The 21,140-nt window shown below is 39.0% G+C and overlaps 1 pseudogene; it reads right to left on the minus strand.

Moving 5' to 3' along the window:
- Positions 1 to 275: 275 nt before the first annotated feature.
- On the minus strand, positions 276 to 1,338 carry LOC113179964 (zinc finger Ran-binding domain-containing protein 2-like; annotated as a pseudogene).
- Between the last annotated feature and the right edge of the window lie 19,802 nt (positions 1,339 to 21,140).

Consider the following 21,140-nt stretch of genomic DNA (forward strand, 5'->3'; position numbering starts at 1 on the left):
CTGAACTTACTTTTTGTATTCTTCATGTGATAGAGACCACATCTGTTACTGTGTCTGCAGCAGTGACTATAAAGCTTGGCCTGTAACAAGTCTTTGATGTATACATGTTGAATGAATGAGCAAATGTTCAGAACATGGTCAGAGGTTGGCGAGGAAACCTGGAAGACTGGGGCAAAGGAATTTTATGGAGTTTGGGTGGAATTAGTGGAGATAAAAGGTGAATTAGGAAGGCTAAGGAACTTGTGCTTTTTTTTAAAGATGTAATTTTTAATACATTATTTCTTTTTTGAACTTGAACCAGAATGGGATGATCCAGAAGATGACCTGTGGAGCCTGGGTAAAGTAGTGGTGTTCCATAGGAGTTGGCTGTGGGCTTAGGGTTGTTTAGTGTTTTCACCAATCACCTTTCAGGTGGCCGTGATCTTGTTCATCTTTTTTTACGATCACCAGGTGAAGAAGATCTAGAACGACTTCTCTTTCTGTTCCTCTCAGAAGATGATGAACTTGAATAAGGTCTTTTTCTTGGGGACCTGTGGGACCTAGAGCTGGATCTTGATTTCGACCCTCCAGGTCTTGAACGTTCTCTGGAACTTGAATGAGATCTTGACTTCGAACTGGAAGAACTTCTTGAATGGGACCTGGATCTAGACCTTGAACTTGAGGGGAATAATGAGCGTGATGAAGATTGTGGATGTGAAGATCGAGACTTTGAGCGACTTCATCTATTAGATTTCTTTTTATTACTATCTTCTTCTTTACTGGCATCAAGATTATATTTTGAGAGATCAGCATCATCTTCATCCTCATCCTCATCTAATTTATATTTAGAAAGATCTTCATCCTCACCTCTTCTCCCTCTGATTGTTTATTTTCAACTTCCTTTAATATAGAGGCAGGACCAACTGCCTTTCCTTTGCATTTTTTCTTTTTACATCCAAACTCATCATATTCTCCATCAGATTCTTCTCTTTCTATATATTCAACATTTTCTCTTTCATTAAAACCATCACCATATCCTGTTCTTTCTTCTAATTTAGCATACTTTGGAATATTGCACATTTTACAATCTGATCTTCTGGCCCAATTTACATTACTGCAAGTTTTACACTGCCACTCATTAGCACTAAATAGGCCTCGGCTCTTTTCTGCAAGTGTCTTTCCTATTTCAGTACCCCTAGCCTTCATCATTTTTGCTTCAGTTGTTTTCTCCCGACCACATGGATTATAGCTGGTTCTTCTAGCAAAGTTTACATTTCCACATTTTTTGGTCGGGGCAAATTTAGTCCCCATCACTGACTTGGAAATTCTTGGTCGACATCTTGGACGCCACCACCACAGCCACCCGCAGCTAAGTCTTCCAGGAACTTGGGCTTTACAATAGATTCATAGGAAATTTTGAAAATGTATGAGCCCAGATGGATAAGTCATTTTGGGTTCCTTTCCAGAAAATAACTATTTGCCATTCACTAGTATGGGCAAATGAATGATTTCTTCTTCCAATGTCTTGAGATGACCTGGCATAGTTTATAGGATAAACTTTATCCCTATCTCAGAGGCTAGTAGGATAGGAGGGGGTAGTGGGTCCCAGTTTTTTTTCATTGTGAAGGAGTACTTGAATTATTTTTCTATTCTTATCAGCTTCAAATTTTAAAATGTCTTACTTTTTACTAACTATACACATTAAGCCATTATTTTTGTATTTTTCAATTAATTCAAGTGAAACTAGTGGGAGGAAAGCAGTGTTAATCCATCACTAAGCTGATAAATTTCTAGCTGAAGGCAAAGATAATTACCAATTTCTTTGGTGAGTTGCCAGTTTCATTTTAATGACAATACAATTTCTTTAGGCATTTAAAATATCAAAACTCTCAAAAAAAAATACTCTTCTCTGATGCTCAGGGGCCTAGGAACCCAGGTTGGGCAAAATTGCATGACCCACTATCCCTGCTACCCTGTTGGTCTCTGAGGTATGGCTAAACTAGGCTGCTTTCTGAGTTGCATTTCTCATAGCCAGATCACTGCATGACATTGGGAGAAGAAATGATTGATTTGCCTGAACTTGTTGAGCACAATTGCCAGAGGCCACCTAGCACTGTAACTGTAGTTTTGGCGTAACTTCAAGGAGAAAGTATGCAGCTTGAACCACTGACATTTGTCCATCCTTTTCTCTCAGAAGAGATGATGTGAAGGAATGCCAGTGCATTTTTTAAAAGCATGTGAGTGAAGCATAGTAACAGACTGCTCTGGACCTTATGGGTTTAATTTTCTTCCTTATCTTGGAGTTCTTGACACTAGGGGGAGTATGTGGAAAGGAAAAGAGGATAGTTCTTTGTTCTTATTTCTGAAGCTGGCTTAATAGTTTTTTTTTTTTTTTTTAATCCCCGAGTCAGAGAAAACCATTTTCACAAATGCTTTGGTTGGCCTTATTGTTAAATCACATTTTTAAAAAAATGGCTTCAAGATGACCACCATTCCCTGTCTCCTGAAAATCTGGAGGAAACTTTTGTCCTAATTATACTAGGAGGCTGACAGTCACACTCAAATACAAGTTTGTCAATTAGAATGAAGCAAAGGAAAGAATGATTAAAAGAAAAGAAGAAAAAAGATCTGTCAAAACATTATATAGTTGCAATATTACATTATATCTTGGGGTGTCTCATTTGATTATTCATTTATTTTTCAAATAATCCTTATTGAACATAATTTATGGTGGTAGACACTATGGTAGGCCAGGAATATATAGACATAAAATACAATCCTGTCCTCAGGTTGCTGTTGGTTTAGTTGTAATAATACTAGAATGAAAGGAAGTACAGGTTGCCAAGAGAATGGGGAGCCTGGGCAAGGCTTCACTTTGGAAAGATACGTACACAGTTGTTCATTTAAATGGATTTGATGGATGGTGGTGTGGTCTATGTTGTGTGTGAAAGGCAATTGCAAATCTGGGCAAGTATGTATGAGGAAACCTGGTTCACTTGGGAAAGGAGAGAATGAAGAAATGGGTTTGGGGTAGATTTGGAAGATGAGGTTGGAAGAGGTGTGTCTGGCTCTCAAGATTTCTTTTGCTTCATCAGTGAGTGAGAAGAATCACTGAAGGCCACTAGGCTGGGGAGCAGCATTGAAAAGAAAGAATATTTGCCTGCTTAGTCCTTTCATCTGGGCTTTTCTCTTAGCAGTCAAGGCCAGGCATTTCATGTAGGTCCCCTGTCCTAGGTAATGAACCTGGGAGATCTTAGAGATTCCCTTCTTTCCTGTCCAGGGGTAACCTCTTGCCTAGCAGAGCCTATAGCTCCTGCTCAAGATACCTGATCAGAGGAGCCCTCTTCATTTAACTTCTTGGCTGCCTTGAACCTCAAAGGGACATAAATGGTTAATAGAATTCTGGGGCCTTGTTGGAATAACTTTCGGTTTACTGCTAGCAGCTAGCAGCTATGAGCAACTCAGAGTGCTTGAAAAATCTATGCTCATTCAGGCCTGACAGGAACACCTGCAGGATGGGGTACTCTGCTCTAGTGAGTTGTAAGTGAAACCTCATCCTCAGCATTTGTGGTTAGTATTGCCAAACTACCAGGCCAGGAAACCAAGAGTCAGGAAACCCCTGACTCTGAAGGCCCCTTCCCCTAGGGACAAAGACCCTTCCAGACTGCTTTCCACCATGACAGCAATATTTAGAGCTTCCTCATAGTGCTGTTACATTAGGCATAAGATGATTGGCTTATGGATATTATCTTGATTATTTATGATTGATGGGCACACCCCACCTGAATCCTATAACAGTTGTATGCATTCCAAAAATAAATGAGCTCTGGACATCCACTGAGATTGTCAACAGCCAGTTCTCACCAGCTCCCGTTGTCTGTGTGTTGACTTTGCATCTCTGCCCTCTGTGACCGAGGTAGCTGAGTGACTAATTGACCACACCAGTGACCAGAATGACTGCAGGGCCTCATCTTTGGAGTCCAGTTCTTACACTGGGGCATGGGGGAGCTAGAAAATTTTCACCAAAGTCTCATCCTTCCCCATTTCCCAAAAATGCAACAGGCTAGCCTTCCTCCCCAAACCCTTGATAGATGCCATTTTTATCTTTTTGGGTGCTTGTTTATGTAGAACAGTTCATTTGACCTCCTTAGTATATGAGCTGGTTATAACAGCCTTTATAGACAACAAAACAGGTTCAGAAAGCTGAAATGACCATCCCAGGTCATAGTGCAAGTAAATGTTGGAATTCAGAATTGAACAAGTTGCACATTCTGCAGAAATGTTTCCTTTGTTCTTCCACCACTTATTTTTATTGGGAAATGGGCATGAATTGTGAAATTATGTATACTCTTAGAGATACATTATTTTTCAGCCCCCAAGAAGCTTTTTTACTTGTTCTAGGAAATATGTACAAGGAATGACAAATAATTTTCATCTCTTGTGTGTGTCTATGTTGTGGGGTACTGGGGATTGAATCCAGGGGTGCTCTATCATGAGATACATCACCAAACCGTTTTTCAATTTTGAGACAGGGTGAAAGTTGCTGAGGCTGGCTTCCAACTTGTGATTTTCCTGTCTCAGCCTCCTGAATCATTGTAATTATGGGTGTGTGTTGCCATGCCTGGCTAGGTTTCCTTTCAACTGACAGTGACTGCTTGGGAAAAAGCAATGAAGATTGTGAGATCACATCTTGGTGCCAGAGACAAGAATACCATGATAGATTAGTAATGTATGCTATGAATGTGCTAGAGGGAAAGAGCAGCACATGTACAGCTATCATAATTCCTGCACTGGTCATGACATTTCTGCTTCATCCTCAATACCCATTTTGCTCATTGTCTTTTATTCTTTCCCTTTCCTGCTAGAAGCTTCAATTTACTGAACATTTACTTAAATTAAAGTAGGTACTTTACATATATTATTTTTGGTTCTCAAAATAATTCTGCAAGGTAGGTAGGATAAAAAATTAGAGGGCGTAAATATCGTGTTGAGGGACACCCAACAAATAAACTGAAATTTGAATCCTAACCCATGTAGGAAACTTTATATTTTTATGATGGGTAATGAGTTCCTTCATATTTACTATTTACTGAGAGCCCCACCAGGAAGCTCACCAGGTTGGAAACTTGAGGCTCAGCTAGGGAGCTGACTATTTAGTGATGGAGCCATGGCTCTTAACACCTACTCTGGGTCTTTTCCTGCTATCCTTCTGGCTCTAGGAAGAAGCCCTGACTCCATAATGCCAGCTTAAATAGCTGATCTATACCAGTCTGGGCAGAACTGGGGGACTCTTGATTAACTTTACTCTTGCCATCCTTACCCTGTTTTCAACTCTTACCATTAAGAAGAGGTTTTAAAAAATTGTTAGTTCCTTCTTTTTATAATTTAAACCATATCTTTATTAAAATTTATTGGAGATAATATCACATAAAATCAACATTTTTAAAATCAACAATTAAGTGTCATATTTGGTACAATTGCAATGTTGTGCAACTACCACTTTTTTCTAGTTCCAAAGTATTTCCATAGCTCCAGAGTAAACTCCTGTACCTATTAAGGAAGTTCTTCCCCTTCCCTGCTTCTCTCAGATCCTGGCTAACACCAATGTACTTTTTGTCTCTATGGATTCATCTAATCTGTATATTTCATATAAACCAAACCTTAAAGTATGTGACATTTTGTGTGTAGCTTTTTTCATTTAGCATAATGTTTGAGGTGTTTATCTGCATGTGTCAGTATTTCATTCCTTTGTTTAATATTCCACTGTATGTATATGCCATAATTTGTTTATCCTTTCATTTCTTGATAGGCATTTGGACTATTTCTACCTTGTGACTATTAAGAAAAGGATTGCTATGAACATGTGTGTATATATATTTGTTTGAAGACCTGATTTCAATTCTTCAGACATATACATTGGCACAAAATTGTAGGGTCATACAGTAATTTTGTATTTAACTTTTTGAGGAAAGGCTCACTTCTTGTTTGATCCTATTGGAGGTAGATTTACACATTGATAATGAAGAAAACCAGCCTTTCTTAGCTACATAATTTCTGTTTTTAGTTTTATTTTAGAAAATTTTAAGCTAGGTTCACCAATTCCAGCTACCTCCCTGGGGCAACCACTGAAACAGGAATTTAAAATAATAGAAGCTCTCTTTTATCACATGCATTCTATGTGCCAATGAGAGTGCTAGACACTCTTGGGACATGAGCTCTAATCTCTGGGACAACATTGCCTGGTAGCAATTATTATCTCCATTTTACAGAAGCAGAAGCTGAATCCTAAAAGGTTAAAGAACTTTCAGGGCCAGCCATATACCACTTCTAGTGGTGGTATTTGAGGCTTTGAATGTCTGACCCCAGAGGACATCTCTCTTTACAATATGCAGCCTTCCTCAAGAACTTTCTACGCTGATGTCTTTAGCTATGTTGTTGGAATGAGAAACATGCTTTTGTTCTAGAGGTTTTTTTTTTTAACAATAAGCAGCATAGCATTTATTAAGATAATTTTTATTGGCAAGTGCAGGAATCATGGAAGGGGAATATAAAATAATAAGGATAAGAGGGTGGCTCAGGAAGTCCAAAGGCAGCACAGTATCAGTCTCAGAAAGACTGGAACTATGCTTTGAAAAGTTTCTGGGAACCAGAACTTTCCTCATGACTTATCCCTACTTTCTCTGTCTGTTGCCTTATTTCTCCATATTGATTTTCTCTGATGCTTAGTGTATGGGATAGAAAAGGTCCATGCCACAGCATCTGCATTTGTATTTCTCCTGTGCAAGAGAGCAGTCAGCTGAGCCAATTTTCAATTTCCAGGGAAGGCAGTCTGATTGGCTCTCCTTGGATTAGTTACCTAACATTGACTGATAACTGTGATTTCATGGCATAGTCACACTATACAGCCTGAGACTCTATGGAAGGAAGTTGATTGAGAATTTCTTGGGAATGGGGTAAATGTTTCCTCATGGAAGACCCAGAGGTAACAAGGGATCTTTTCTCTAGTTTTCATAAGAACATGAACAAATCATGCATGACAAAATTAGAAATGGTGATACTGTAATAGTCTAAGTTGCTATAGGGATGTGGGAGAAAAAAGGGTGTTTTTGAGACAAAAAGTAGTCTGAGCTAGAGGCCCTCTGGATGGTGTGGGAGACTCATGAAGATTGCACCTCTCCTGGAAGTGGTACTCTTCCCTCTAGAAGCTCAAGGAGCACATGTAACACTGCTCAGCTCCACAGCAGCTTCAGAGATCTCAGCAGGACGGTGAACCGTGTTGAGCATTCTGTATATCTTTGGGTTGATATATAAGGAATGTCAGTCATTAGAACCATAGAATATTGATATAGTGATGCAGTTAGCAGGTAGAAAGACTAAGGATTCTCAAAACCTCAAAACTAAGTGCCATTAAAGGTAGATGTAAGAATGGGGTCCTATGGGGACCTAGAGAGGATTTTAATGCAGAATCAGGATGACAAATGAGGACCTTCTGGGCAGAATGGGAGTTTCATCATTCCTAAAGATACCTTCCACCACCATTGTGATAATTACATTTGGTTTTATATAAGTATATGCTTAAATAATTTTCACAGTATCTGATATTGAGTTCATTTCATAGCTTGTGTTTGTTTATTCTCATTTTTTTCAGCCATTATAAGATGGAAAACATTAAATATTGCAGATAAGATTCTGGTGTCCAGAATGGGAGGACCAATTATTCAGCTTACTATACAAAATAAAATCTGAATAGAGGTTTTCTTTTTTCCCTTTTGCAAGGCCTTGATAGACTATTTATGTTGCCATCTTAGTTGAATGGATGCCAAGATGTCAGTATTGTTTCTGATAAGGTAGCCAGCTCTTGAGTTGATGGAGGACATGCAAAGGTCTCTTCCTCCTGGTTGAAATTATCCAGACAGTTGCCTTGGCTTGCCCTTAAATTTAGCAACACTTTATAAAACAGAAGTTTCAGAATTTTTCTCTGAAATGTAGGCACTAGAAGACATCATACTTTGCTCTGAAATGTGAAGCCTATGGCCTTGGATTATAAGCAGTTTCTTCACAGAAAATGCCAACCAGCAGAAGCAAATCTTGGAACTAATCTTCCCTTTGCCTACAAAATGATCAAACTGTAATTATCACATTTAAGGGGTAATTGTTCCAATTGTAGCAGAATGGGATACTTCAGCCCTCTTTGCTGACACAAATAGAATCACTATAAAGATGTAACAGTGCTTCCAGAACAGTTTGCTTTGAACTAGTTCTTTTTATAGTGAATTTAGGGTCAGAGAAAGGTGCTGTGTGTGGGCAAGTCCCAAAGAGCCTGCTGGCTTGTCAACCTCTTCAGCTATCCTCTTCATGTCTGGGCTCTTTAGTACCCACCTGAAGCCATAACCCAAAACCCAAAGTACCCCTCACCTTGACCCAAGGCATCAGGACTTGAAACTATTCTTGTCATATCCTGGTACTTGGAGAAGAAGAAGCTTGATATTTCTTAGATATGCCATAGGGCAGATAAAGTGGAGAGTCTGACCTGAAATTCTTTCATGAGGGCAAGGCGAGAAAAACAACCCTTCATTAATAGGGTTACCAGAAGAGGGAGGGAGGAAGGAAGGGAAATACCACATATTGAGCTACAACTCTTTTTTGAGCATAATACAGGGCATTTTTTTCCATGTCATTTTAGTTAGGTAGCAGAATCCCAGGTCTCAAATTTCTTGCCTTTGGTTGATATGTTGATTATACAATTAGTTGCCTCATTGTATTGTAAATTCCATAAGGGTAGAGACCCATTTATGTCATTAATTCTAGCATCTAGCTCAGGTCTTGAAGCAGAATGAGTCCTTAATATAGCTTAAACTGAGCTGCAACAAGAGTATGGGTTTTAGTTTGGAGAATAACTTTGAGAGGTGTAAGGCCAAGAGTTGTCAAAGAGGTTGTGAGAGGTCAGTGAGGGCTTGTAATAGAAATACCAGAATCTGTACTAGCTGGCTAAGCAGAAAGCGGCTTATGAAAAAGCATTTATGGCTCACAGAATTGCTGAGAAGCCTGAAGAAACAGAATCTAAATTGAGCTTCAGAAATGGCTTCCCCAGATCACACCATGGGGTTTCTGTCTTTGCCAAAATCAGGAAGCTGCACTATTAGGAAGCTGTTGCCAGAGCTCTCAGCTCTGGAACCAAGTCAATTCAATGCTGATCTACATGAAATAATCAATGGCTCATGCTGTGTCTCTTTCCCCATGCTAGCCACTTCTGAATTTTAGTCTCATACCAGAACATCTGATTAAAGAAACTAAATCACACTCACAATCTAGTTGACAAGAAGTTTAGGAAATTGTGTTTTAGTTTTGCAGCCTTTGTACAGAACACCAAAGAATATGCTGGACAAGCCAATTTCCTGTGTCTCTGCCACAGCAGGGCTGCTAGAAACCTAGGAGGATGTGGATTAGGTATGGGGAGCCACGCTTCATTAGTATAGCAGTTGTTCTCTCAGAGCCTTGTTTAAGACTTCAGCCAGGAAAGGTGCAAATTCACAGCCCTGGACTTGTGCACTGACACTCTAAAGGAGCAACACAGAGGTAGTTAGAAGGAAACTTTTAACAACTGCCTCAGATCAGAACTAGCACTAGAGGCTGATGAGGATGATGCTTCAAATAAGAGTTAAGTAATACACTAGACTTAGCTACTGGAGGACAGGGGCCACAGAATCTGGCCATGAGGGAGGCTGCGCCTACGATCATCAGACTCGACTTTTTAAGCAAAACTCATTCTCTTAAAGTCTCTTACAGCTGGAAAGGACTTAGAAGTTATCTTGTCCAACTGTGATGGCTGCACAAACTTCCTCCTCCCAAAACATCCGTGAAGAGTGGTTAAAATTATTTTTAGCTTTATCCAGATTCTTAGTTTGTTTTTTTTTGCTTTCAGTTTCTTATTTTCCGGGTCAATACTCCGTGGCAGGTTGCCTCCCAGATAAAATATGTGAACAGGTGTATGAACAGAAAATTTAGTAACAGCGAGTTTAAAAATGTTAATGAAATCAGGACACAAAGGAATCATGAAAATTTGGTTCTCCCAGTAGCTTAATGTATTAGGTATTTAAGGCTGTGAACAAATACATGAAGCGGGCCGAGCTGTGAGTCCTCTCCCAAGGATATAAGATGGGAAAGTAATCATCACAGGAAGAAAAGCCATAGAGGATATTGCCTAACTGACAGGGAATGTGTATAAATGAGCTTCCTTTATAATAACAAGTTGCAAATTTCTCTTACTTCATTTACTGTGGCTTATTCATAATTCCAGAATCTCTGGGTCCAAACCTGAGTCCACATCCAGGCTGTAAGAATAGGATACTTATGGAAGAAACATGATCATGAGGGAAAGACATGTGAGCTCAGCTCTAGAGTCCAGGGAAGAGAGGGATTATCAGTGGAGGTAGGCATAATGAGACCTGGAGCAGGTAGTACATTCAGAACCCAAGGTCTCAGGAGGAGGACATTGTGAATCCTTACTCTGTTGTTATTACCATTAAGTCGACCTTTCTCTGTTACTCTTTGTAAATCTTTGGATTAGTCCAGATACTGGCAGGACATGGATGACTTTCCTCAGCTGAGATTCTGAGGCAGCTCTTTAATGAAGGGACTGTTTGCCTAAGTGTGGGCAGAGGCACTAGCAATACCACAAAGCCATTATCACTGCTAGGGCTTGGAGTCTGGTTGAAAGTTAGAATTCTTTAAGTGCTATCAACTAGAAACATGGCCATAAAGGAAGGCAAGCAGTGCCAAAACAGGAGTGTAGGAGAAAGAGATGTGGGAGAAATGAATATTGTGACCTTTCTGCCCTCCAATCTTCAGCCTCTGCTAGTTACGATTGATGGATTCTGAATCCAGTGGGTAACAGTTTCTGGTGATGTCAAAGCCACGAAAGGCCAGGGCACAGAGGAAGTGGAGATGAGGGCAGAGAATGAATGGCATACCATTCTTGATTCTTCTCTGTTTACCGAACATTTAATTCTCTCCTTACTCTCCAACTACGTTTCTGAGAAAAATCAGATTAGCTCACTTAATTGCTGTTGACCTTGTTTGGGTAGAGCTTTTTTCTGAGGGTGGCTGGCCATCCTCTGGATTGGCTGCCATGGAGTAATTGTTCTCTTATTTTCAAACAGTTCTGGCCAGAGAAGCAAAGCAGGTCCGGGGCTCAGAGGCTGACCTCTTCCCTCAGTAGGGAATGTGGGCAGGGCAATTGCCCTCAAAACTGGTTGCAATAAACTGAGCTTGTCCAATGCAGGGCCAACTTTGCAGAGATTCCAGCAGTGTGTGAGGGCCTAACTTATGGCCCCTAAGCACCAACCACCCTGATGGTTCCAAGGTGGTATGGTTACAGACTCATTGATATCTTGTTGACTATGAGAACAATGGGGGCTCTTGGCAACATTTTTTTTAATAATTTTTAATTTTTTTTTAGTTGTAGATGGACACAATGTCTTTACTTATTTTTATGTGGTGATGAGGATCAAACCAAAGGCCTGACATGTGCTAGGCCAGCACTTCACCACTGAGCCTCAACCCCAGCCCTTGGCAACATTTTTGGCTGCAAACAGAGATTGGGCTACATGGGTTGACTTGGCATCTTTGTTAGTCATATTTTCATCCCTGTAATTAAAATATTTGAAAAGAACAACTTTGAGGAGGAAAAGTTTATTTTGAGTTCCCAGTTTCAGAGATCTCAATCCATTATCAGCTGACTCTATTGCTCAGCGCCTGACATAAGGCAGAACATCATAGCACACAGGCTTGATGGAGGAAAGCTGCTCAGCTCATGGCAGCCAAGAAGCAGAGATGGAGCTAGACGTTGGGGAAAGATAAAAATCCCCAAAGGGCACAGCCCCAGGGACCGATTTCCTCCAGTCACATCCCACCTGCCTACAGTTACCATACAGTAGTCTGTTCAAATTATTAATACATTAAATGGATCAATCCACTGTTGAGGTTATGGCCTCATGCCTAAAAGTCTAACTCTGACAAACTTTTGGAAGAACCTGAAAGATTCAAACCATAACAGCATCTGACCAAGGGTGGGCAGTGCACATGTTCTGAGCACCTCACGTACCTTATCTCAGAAGTACCCTGGAGTTCTGTGTACCACACAGGTTTGGGATTAGTCAGTGAGCATATATTTTCCTTTTCCTTCTCCTTCTCCTTCTCTCTCCTCTCTCTCCCTCTTTTTCTGCCTCACCTTCCCAGTATTGGGGCTCAAACCCAGGGTCACTGAGTACATCCCCAACCCTTTTAAAAAATATTATTTTGAGACAGGATCTTGCTAAGTTGCCCAGACTGCCTCAAATTTTTTATCTTCTTGCTTCAGTCTTCTGTAGCTGGAATTACAGGTATGCACTGCCATGATCAGCAAGCATAGATACCCATCTACTTCAAGGATTCGTTCTTTTTTATTTCTTTTTGCATTCTTTTTTTTTTACTAAATTTTTATTGATATACAACACCAGGATACACCCTCACATTGTCACAAAGGTGTGTGACTCAACCCACTTTAATTCATTCCCCAGGAGCACCCCCCTCCCTCCACTCCACTAATCCCTCTTCAATCCATTTACAGTTTATCTTTTTTTTTTTTTTATTAGTGTCCTGTGGATATGCCTGATGCCAGGACTCATCATGCCACATCTATGCTAGCACATATGAAAGTTTGGTCAGATTCATTCCTCTCTTATTCCCTTTTCCCACCCTTCTTCGTCCTCCTCAATCCTCTTCCATTATACTGATCTTTCCTTTATTTTGATAAAATTCCTTCTCTATTTTTTCTTTCTCTCTTTTATTTTTATCCCCTACCCCTTATTTTGGATTAACTTCCACATAACAGAGAAAACATTCAAACTTTGTTTTTTGGGGGACTGGCTTATTTCACCTAACATGATAGTCTCCAGTTCCATTCATTTATTGGCAAATGCATAATTTCATTCTTCTTTATTGCTGAGTAATATTCCATTGTGTATATATACCACATTTTCTTTACCCATTTATCTATTGAAGGGTATTTAAGCTGGTTCCATAGCTTGGCTATTGTTTACTGTGCTGCTGTAAAAACTTATGTGGCTGCATCACAGTAGTATGCTGATTCTTTTTCTTCATAGTATAGTGCAAGATACTAGGTATATGATACTTTCAGCATAATTTTAATACAACAAAAATTTACTGACTACTTACTTTATATTGTTTATATTGTTGGGCCTGGCAGTTCAAAGGTAAATAACAATTGGTATCTGCCCTTGAGGAGCTCCCCAAATTGGTGAAATTATAATTATTAGATTGTAGACAGGTACATTAGAGTTTGCTAAGTGCTCTGATGGGGTAAGCAATGGGCATTCTGCATCCTGGAAAAGGTTCACTCAACCTAGCTTTAGGAGATACCAGGAAGCCTTGTGGGAGAAGACAATTGAATTGAATCTTAAGGGATGAGTAAGAGCTGGTTTATGTAAAGGGCAGTCAGTCTATTTCAGGTAAAGGGAAAAACATGAATGGGGTTATGGAAAAATAAAGACAGTGATGATGATGATAGCTGAAATGTCTTGAGTGCATCCCATGTTCTATAAGCACTATGCTTGCATATTGCATTAATATGGTTGATATTAAAATAATTTAGCCTACTTCAAAGTCCCTATGAAGTAGGCTAAATTATTTTAACTTTGAAAATAAGGGAACAAAACCATAGAATAGTTAATGAACTCACTGAAGGTCACAGAACTAGTGAATGGAAGAGCGTGAAACAGCCCAGCTGATAGCAGGTAAAGTGGGAAATGAGGGTGACAAGGAAGGCAAGGGCCTTGAGTGCGCCCTTGTAAAGAACTTGAACATTAATCTTTATGCAGTTGAGAACCCTGAAGTACTTTCTGCAGGGAAGTAGCATGATCAGATGAGCAACTTGGTTTCAGTGTAGTCAGTGGACACGAAGGGAGCTAGACGGAGGGAGAGATCAGCCTGGATGGTGGGTTCAAAGCTGACCAACTAAACTGATCCTAGAGCTGGTTCCAGCTGAGAGGTGGTGAGGGCTCACGCTGTTCTTCTCTCTGCTTCTCATTAACTGAGACCCATCCCTTTTTTCTGGAATAGATAAATTCTACAGTTCTTTCCATATGAATAATGCCAGGAACCAGGATGGGGAAGGGAAGAAGTATTTGTGCAATTTACTGTGCACTGGTCTTGTGACTAGTGACCCTCACTGTCACCCCCTTCTCCCTATCTTGTGTAGGAAGAATGCTGCTACTGATTGCTCATGTCTAAATCCATTTTGTTGGTCCAGAATGGATCAAGTGGAATAGTCTATGGGCATTCTACTGTGGGCTGGCAAGAAAGGGAGGATGGGATTGGTCAGCTTTGAACCCACCATCCAAGCTGTTTACAGAGGAGTGCTCCATGTGGTCAAGGTTGCATTGGCCTCTGTGGCCTGATAGTAAAATGTACTCTTTTGCCAGACTTTGCACAGAACTTATGTTTCCCTCAGGAATCATGTGGATTGGAAGGGGCATAGGATGATGTACCCAACTGCCTGCTTTGCAATCCCTTCTATTTCCAACACTTTGATAGTCCTTGAAAATACCTATGTTTTCTCATTTATTCCTTACAGCACCTCTGTAACATAGTATTGTTATTACCACTGTGCAGGAGAGAGATCTGAAGCATAGAGAAGAAGAATTGTTCAAGGTCTTAGAGTTATTTACTGTCAGTTGGGATCAGGGTTCAGGTCTCTCAGACACCATACCCAGAAAATGGATTAAAGTAAAGCAAAATGTTTTTCCAGAGCTGTGTGGGAGGTGATTCTTAACAAGATATTACCCTGGTTGTACTTTTAATATTTTTATTTCTTTCTGGTGAGAGCAGTACAAATGAAAGTAGTCATGAAATTTTTTTATACAAATATCTATGCATTCTTCACAAGCTGGTATGTTTTATAAGGTTTCAGGTATACTGGAGTAAAGTTTTTTTTTTTTTTTTTTTGAGAGGATTGTTTCTGAGGGGCTGGGACTATAGCTCTGTGGTAAAATATTTCTCTAGAATACCAAAACTTTGGGTTTGATTTTCCACACACACACACACAAAAAAAAAAAAGTAAAAAAAATGATTTTGACAATAACTTGCTTTTGAAATAAATGCATTATTCTTAATATAAAAAATCCTTTTCAAAAAATTCCTTAGTCAAAGCAAAGATTCACTGAATTAAATTTACCTGCAGAGGTGTTAGATATTTCTGCACCTGCAGTCTCCCAGAGAACACTAGTATGGACAACACCCCAGAAAAATCAACACATATATTTACACTAAGGGAAAGGAAAATAAAATTGACTTCACTATATTAGTAAAACAATAAAATTTATTCAGTTTATTTGAAAAACAAGTTGACAAAATTTTCAAAGAGCAATTATAAGTGTATATTGCCAGGCATGGTGGCACATGCCTGTAATTCCAGCAATTTGGGAGGCTGAAGCAAGAGGACCACAAGTTCAAAGCAAACCTCAGCAATTTATCAATGCTATAAGCAATTTGGTGACATCCTATCTCAAAATAATGAACAAAAAGGCACATTTTTGTGCCTTTTCTGAGTCCTAAAACATAGTTTCAATAAATAATTGTATATGGATTTTTATAACCATTTTAGAGAAAATATTAATTATTTAATATAAATTATATGTTATTGTCATTTTGTCATGTGACCACAGACTTTTGAACCATTATATTGAACAACATACCTTGAATTGTTAAAACCTCTCTCTTATTGTCATCCATTTTGGTTTTATAAGAAATATAAAATGTTCACATTTTTCAAAAAGTAAACTCCCAGAGCTGATTTTACTGGATCAAGGCATATAAACACTTTTTGGGGGGTGGGTGCTAGAGATTGAACCCAGGGGTACTTAACCACTAAGCCACATCCCCAGCCCATTTTGTTTATTATTTTGCAATGTACAGAACAGAGGGCACAGAGACAAACCCACCTAAATATGGTTATCTCATTTGTACTGTTTTAAGCCACTAAATTTGTGGTACTTTGTTAAAGCAGCACGAAGAAATTAATGTGCTTTTTATATTGGCTGCACCAATTTGCAGTCCCACCAGCAATATATGAGTGTATCTTTTTCCCCCCATCCTCACCAACACTTATTGTTGCTTGTCTTCATAATAGCTGCCATTCTGACTGGAGTGAGATGATATCTTAGAGTAGTTTTGATTTGCATTTCTCTAATTGCTAGAGATGATGAATATTTTTTCATATATTTGTTGGTTGATTGTATGTCCTCTTCTGAGAAGTGTGTATTCATGTCCTTGGCCCATTTGTTGATTGGGTTATTTGTTTTCTGGTGCTTAGCTTTTTGAATTCTTTATATACCCTAGAGATTAGTGCTCTATCTGATGTGTGAGGGGTAAAAATTTGCTCCCAGGATGTAGACTCTCTGATCACCTCACAGATTGTTTCTTTTGCTGAGAAGAAACTTTTTAGTTTGATTCCATCCCATTTATTAATTCTTGGTTTTAATTCTTGCACTAAAAGACTCTTATTAAGGAAGTTGGGGCCTAATCCCACAAGATGAAGATTAGGGCCTACTTTTTCTTCTATTAGATGCAGTCTCTGGTTTAATTCCTAAGTCCTTGATCCACTTTGAGTTAACTTTTGTGCATGGTGAGAGATAGGGGTTTAATTTCATTTTGTTGCATATGGATTTCCAGTTTTCCCAGCACCATTTGTTGAAAATGCTATCTTTTCTCCAACGCATGTTTTTGACACCTTTGTCTAAAATAAGATAATTGTAATTTTATGGGTTAGTCTCTGTGTCCTTTATTCTGTACCATTGGTCTACCAGTCTGTTTTGGTGTCGATACCATGCTGTTTTTGTTACTCTTACCCTATTATATAGTTTAAGGTTTGGTATAGTGATGCCATCTGCTTCACTCTTCCTAATAAGGATTGCTTTAGCTATTCTGGGTCTCTTATTTTCCTGATGAATTTCGTGATTGTTTTTCTATTTCTATGAGGAATGCCATTGGGATTTTGATCAAAATTACATTAAATCTGTATAGTATGGTCATTTTGATAATATTAATTCTGTCTATCCAAGAGCAAGGTAGATATTTTCTTCTTCTAAGGTCTTCTTTGATTTCTTCCTTTAGGGTTCTGTAGTTTTCATTGTATACATCTTTTACCTCTTTTGTTAAGTTGATTCCCAAGTAACTTATTTATTTTTTTTTAGGTTATTGTGAATGGGTTAGTTTTCCTCATTTCCTTCTCAGAGGCTTTGTCACTGATATACAGAAATGCCTTTGATTTATGGGTGTTGATTTTATATTCTGCTACTTTGCTCAATTCATTTACTAGTTCTAGAAGTTTTTTGGTGGAGCTTTTTACATCTTCTAGGTATAGAATTATATTGTCAGCAAATAGTGCTAATTTAAGTTTTTCTTTTCCTATACATATCCCTTTAATTTCTTTCGTCTAATTGTTCTGGCCAGTGTTTCAAGAATTATGTTGAATAGAAGTGGTGAAAGAGGGCATCCCTGTCTTGTTACAGTTTTTAGAGCAAATGCCTTTAATTTTTCTCTATTTAGAATGATGTTGGCCTGAGGCTTAGCGTAGATAGCCTTTATGATGTTCAGATATGTTCCTGTTATCCCTAGTTTTTCTAGCGTTTTGAACATGAAAGGGTGCTGTATTTTGTCAAATGTTTTTTTCGGCATCTTTTGAGATGATCATATGATTCTTATCTTTGAGTCTATTGATGTGATGAATAAAATTTATTGATTTCCATATGTTGAACCAACTTTGCATCCCTGGGATGAATCTCACTTGATCATGGTGCACAATCTTTTTGATATGCTTTTGTATTCAATTTGCCAGAATTTTTTAAAAAATATTTTATTTATTTTTAGTTTTTGGTGGACACAACATCTTTATTTTTATGTGGTGCTGAGGATCGAACCCAGCGCCACGCGCATGCCAGGCGAGTACGTTACTGCTTGAGTCACATCTCCAGCCCAGATTTGCCAGAATTTTATTGAGAATTTTTGCATCTATGTTCATTAGAGATATTGATCTGAAGTTTTCTTTCTTTGATGTCTTTGTCTGGTTTTGGGATCAGGGTGATATTGGCCTCATAGAATGAGTTTGGAACTGCTTCCTCTTTCTCTATTCCTGAAATAAATTGTAGAGTATTGGTATTAGTTCTTCTTTAAAGGTCTTGTAGAACTTGGCTGTGTATCCATCCAGTCCTGAGCTTTTCTTGGTTGGTGAGCTCCTGATGGCGTCTTCTATTTCATCACTTGATATTGGTCTGTTTAAATTGTCTGTATCTTCCTGATTCAATCTGGGCAAGTCATATGACTTAAGAAATTTGTTGATGCCATCAATGTCTTCTATTTTATTGGGGTATAACTTTTCAAAATAATTTCTAATTATCCTCTGTATTTCTTTAGTGTCTGTTGTGATATCACCTTTTTCATCATGTATGCTGGTAATTTGAGTTTTCTCTCTCCTTCTCTTCATTAGCATAGCTAAGGGTCTGTCAATTTTATTTATTTTTTCAAAGAACCAACTTTTTGTTTTGTCAATTTTTTAAATTGTTTGCTTTGTTTCAATTTCATTAATTTCAGCTCTAATTTTTATTATTTCTTGCCTTCTACTGCTTTTGTTGTTGATTTGTTCTTATTTTTCTAGGGCTTTGAGATGTAGTGTGAGGTCATTTATTTGTTGACTTTTTCTTCTTTTAAGGAATGAACTCTATGCAATGAATTTTCCTCTTAATACTGCTTTCACAGTGTCCCAGAGATTTTGATATGTTGTGTCTATGTTCTCATTTACCTCTAATAATTTTTTAATATCCTCCTTGATTTCATCTGTAACCAATTGATCATTCAGTAGCATATTGTTTAGTCTCCAGTTGATGGAGAAGTTTTTATTTTTTATTTTGTTGTTGATTTCCAATTTCATTCCATTATGATCTGATAAAATGCATGGTAGTTGCCGCAGTACGGCTGGCTGGGAAAAATAAGCGGGGGGTGACGAACAACTTGTGTACATTGATACAGCAGGAGTGGGAGCCATTTATTGTAGGACAACAGAGGTATTTATACATTCCACACAGCTTATCTAATTAACATAAACTAGATACAGCAGTCAACCAATAAGGAATCTCCACACTTAATGGCTCGCTGGCATTATTTCACAAACCACTCCCTCTGGCAAAATGCCAGGCGCCATCCTGACTTGTTTACAGACTCTAACAATTCCCCCTTTTGTTTAATTTAAATAACGACAATAGTGGTTTTTACACAAACACCACAAACAATCTGCTACAAGCAGAAGGGGAGGATACAAAATGCCACAATACCAAGCCAATTGATGGCTCCATGCAAGAAGCCCTTGGAAAAATTATACCAGCAATGACACCGTTAGCAAACATATCAAGTTACAATTTGTTGTAGATTACAGTTTGTTGTCTCAGTCCAGGTAAAGCAGTGTCTCAATAGATTAACTCACAGTCCAGGTAAATCACAGTCCAGGTAAGTTCTGCAGGCAGCTAGCTTAAATCACAGTCCAGGTAAGTTCTGCAGGCAGCTAGCTTGATCCGAAGTCTCAAAGTCTCGTCTGGTTCTCAGCAACACTGGAAATTCTTCCACCTTCGTTTTCACTGGCACTGGGACGAAGGCAGGAACTCCGGATGGCTAAAATCCTGTAGTATTCCAGCAGGCCCTAAAAAAACAACCTTCTGAACAATTTAGTACATTATCTCAAGGTTTTTTACATTTGAAATAAGCCTTAATAGTGTTCATTACTCATTAGCTTCCAGGTGTGGGAGAACCATTGTAGTTACTGGCCTTGGAAATGATCAAACTTCAGGGATGCCATGTGCGTCCTCCGCCCAGCTGCAGCGTCCTCTGGCAGCCCCAGACAGGGAGCGGGAGCTTCCGGGACTCAAACTGCCACCGGCACAGGGAGCAAAAGCTTTCAAGACTGGGCCTCTGGGTCAGGTCTGGATTTGGGTTCTTGGCAGTGGTGTCCCGATCCCCTGGTGGGGGGCAGGGAAGAGCCCGATGCCGTTGCTTGGAAAGTCCTTGCTGCGCCATGACCGGCTTGCGCACGTTACCTCCGGTAACGAAAAGTATTTAGTAATAGCCTTTTGCTGCAACTTTTTTCCTGATAATCCTTCCTCCTCTGAACTTTCTTCTTTCTGAATAGAGTTCCTGGGCTTCCATCAACACATGCCCTAACTATTCCTGGTTCCACTGGGGTGCCTCTTTCCCTTATCAATTTACTTAACACCCCTTCCATATTTTCATCACAAAGACAATACAATACACTGAGACAAAACAAGACACAAACATAATGTATCAATCTTTTTCACTTCCTCGAAATGGCCATTTTTCCTCTCTAGGGATGAGCAGATTTGCTCCTGTCCTTCCTATGGATGGGCAGCTTTTTTTCGTCACTTACCCCCGAGTGTCCTGGGGCTCCCCGTGACGGGCCACCATCTGCCAGTCACCATCCTGACTTGTTTACAGACTCTAACAGGTAGTATCTCTACTTTTTTATATTTGCTAAAAGTTGCTTTGTTGTATATTATATGGTCTATTTTAGTGAAGGATCCATGTGCTGCTGAGAAGAAAGTGTATCCGCTTGATGCAGGTTGAAATATTCTATATATGTCAGTTAAGTCTAAGTTATTGATTGTGTTATTGAGTTCTATAGTTTCTTTATTCAACTTTTGTTTGGAAGATCTATCCAGTGGTGAGAAAGGTATGTTAAAGTCACCCAAGATTATTGTGTTGTGGTCAATTTGACTCTTGAACTTGAGAAGAATTTGTTTAATAAACATAGCTATTGGGGCATATATATTTATGATTGTTATGTCTCGGTGGTGTATGGTTTCCTTGAGCAGTATGTAATGTCCATATTTATCTCTTCTAATTAACTTTGGCTTAAAGTCTACTTTATTTGATATGAAGATGGAAACCTCTGCTTGCTTCTGCAGTCCATGTGAGTGGTATGATTTTCCCCAACCTTTCACCTTCAGTCTGTGTATGTCTTTTCCTATCAGATGAGTCTCCTGTAGGCAGCATATTGTTGGGTCTTTTTTAAAAAAATTCAGTCTGCTAGCCTATGTCTTTTG

Source organism: Urocitellus parryii, chromosome 4 (assembly GCF_045843805.1).
Source record: "Urocitellus parryii isolate mUroPar1 chromosome 4, mUroPar1.hap1, whole genome shotgun sequence".
Taxonomy (NCBI): Eukaryota; Metazoa; Chordata; class Mammalia; order Rodentia; family Sciuridae; genus Urocitellus; species Urocitellus parryii.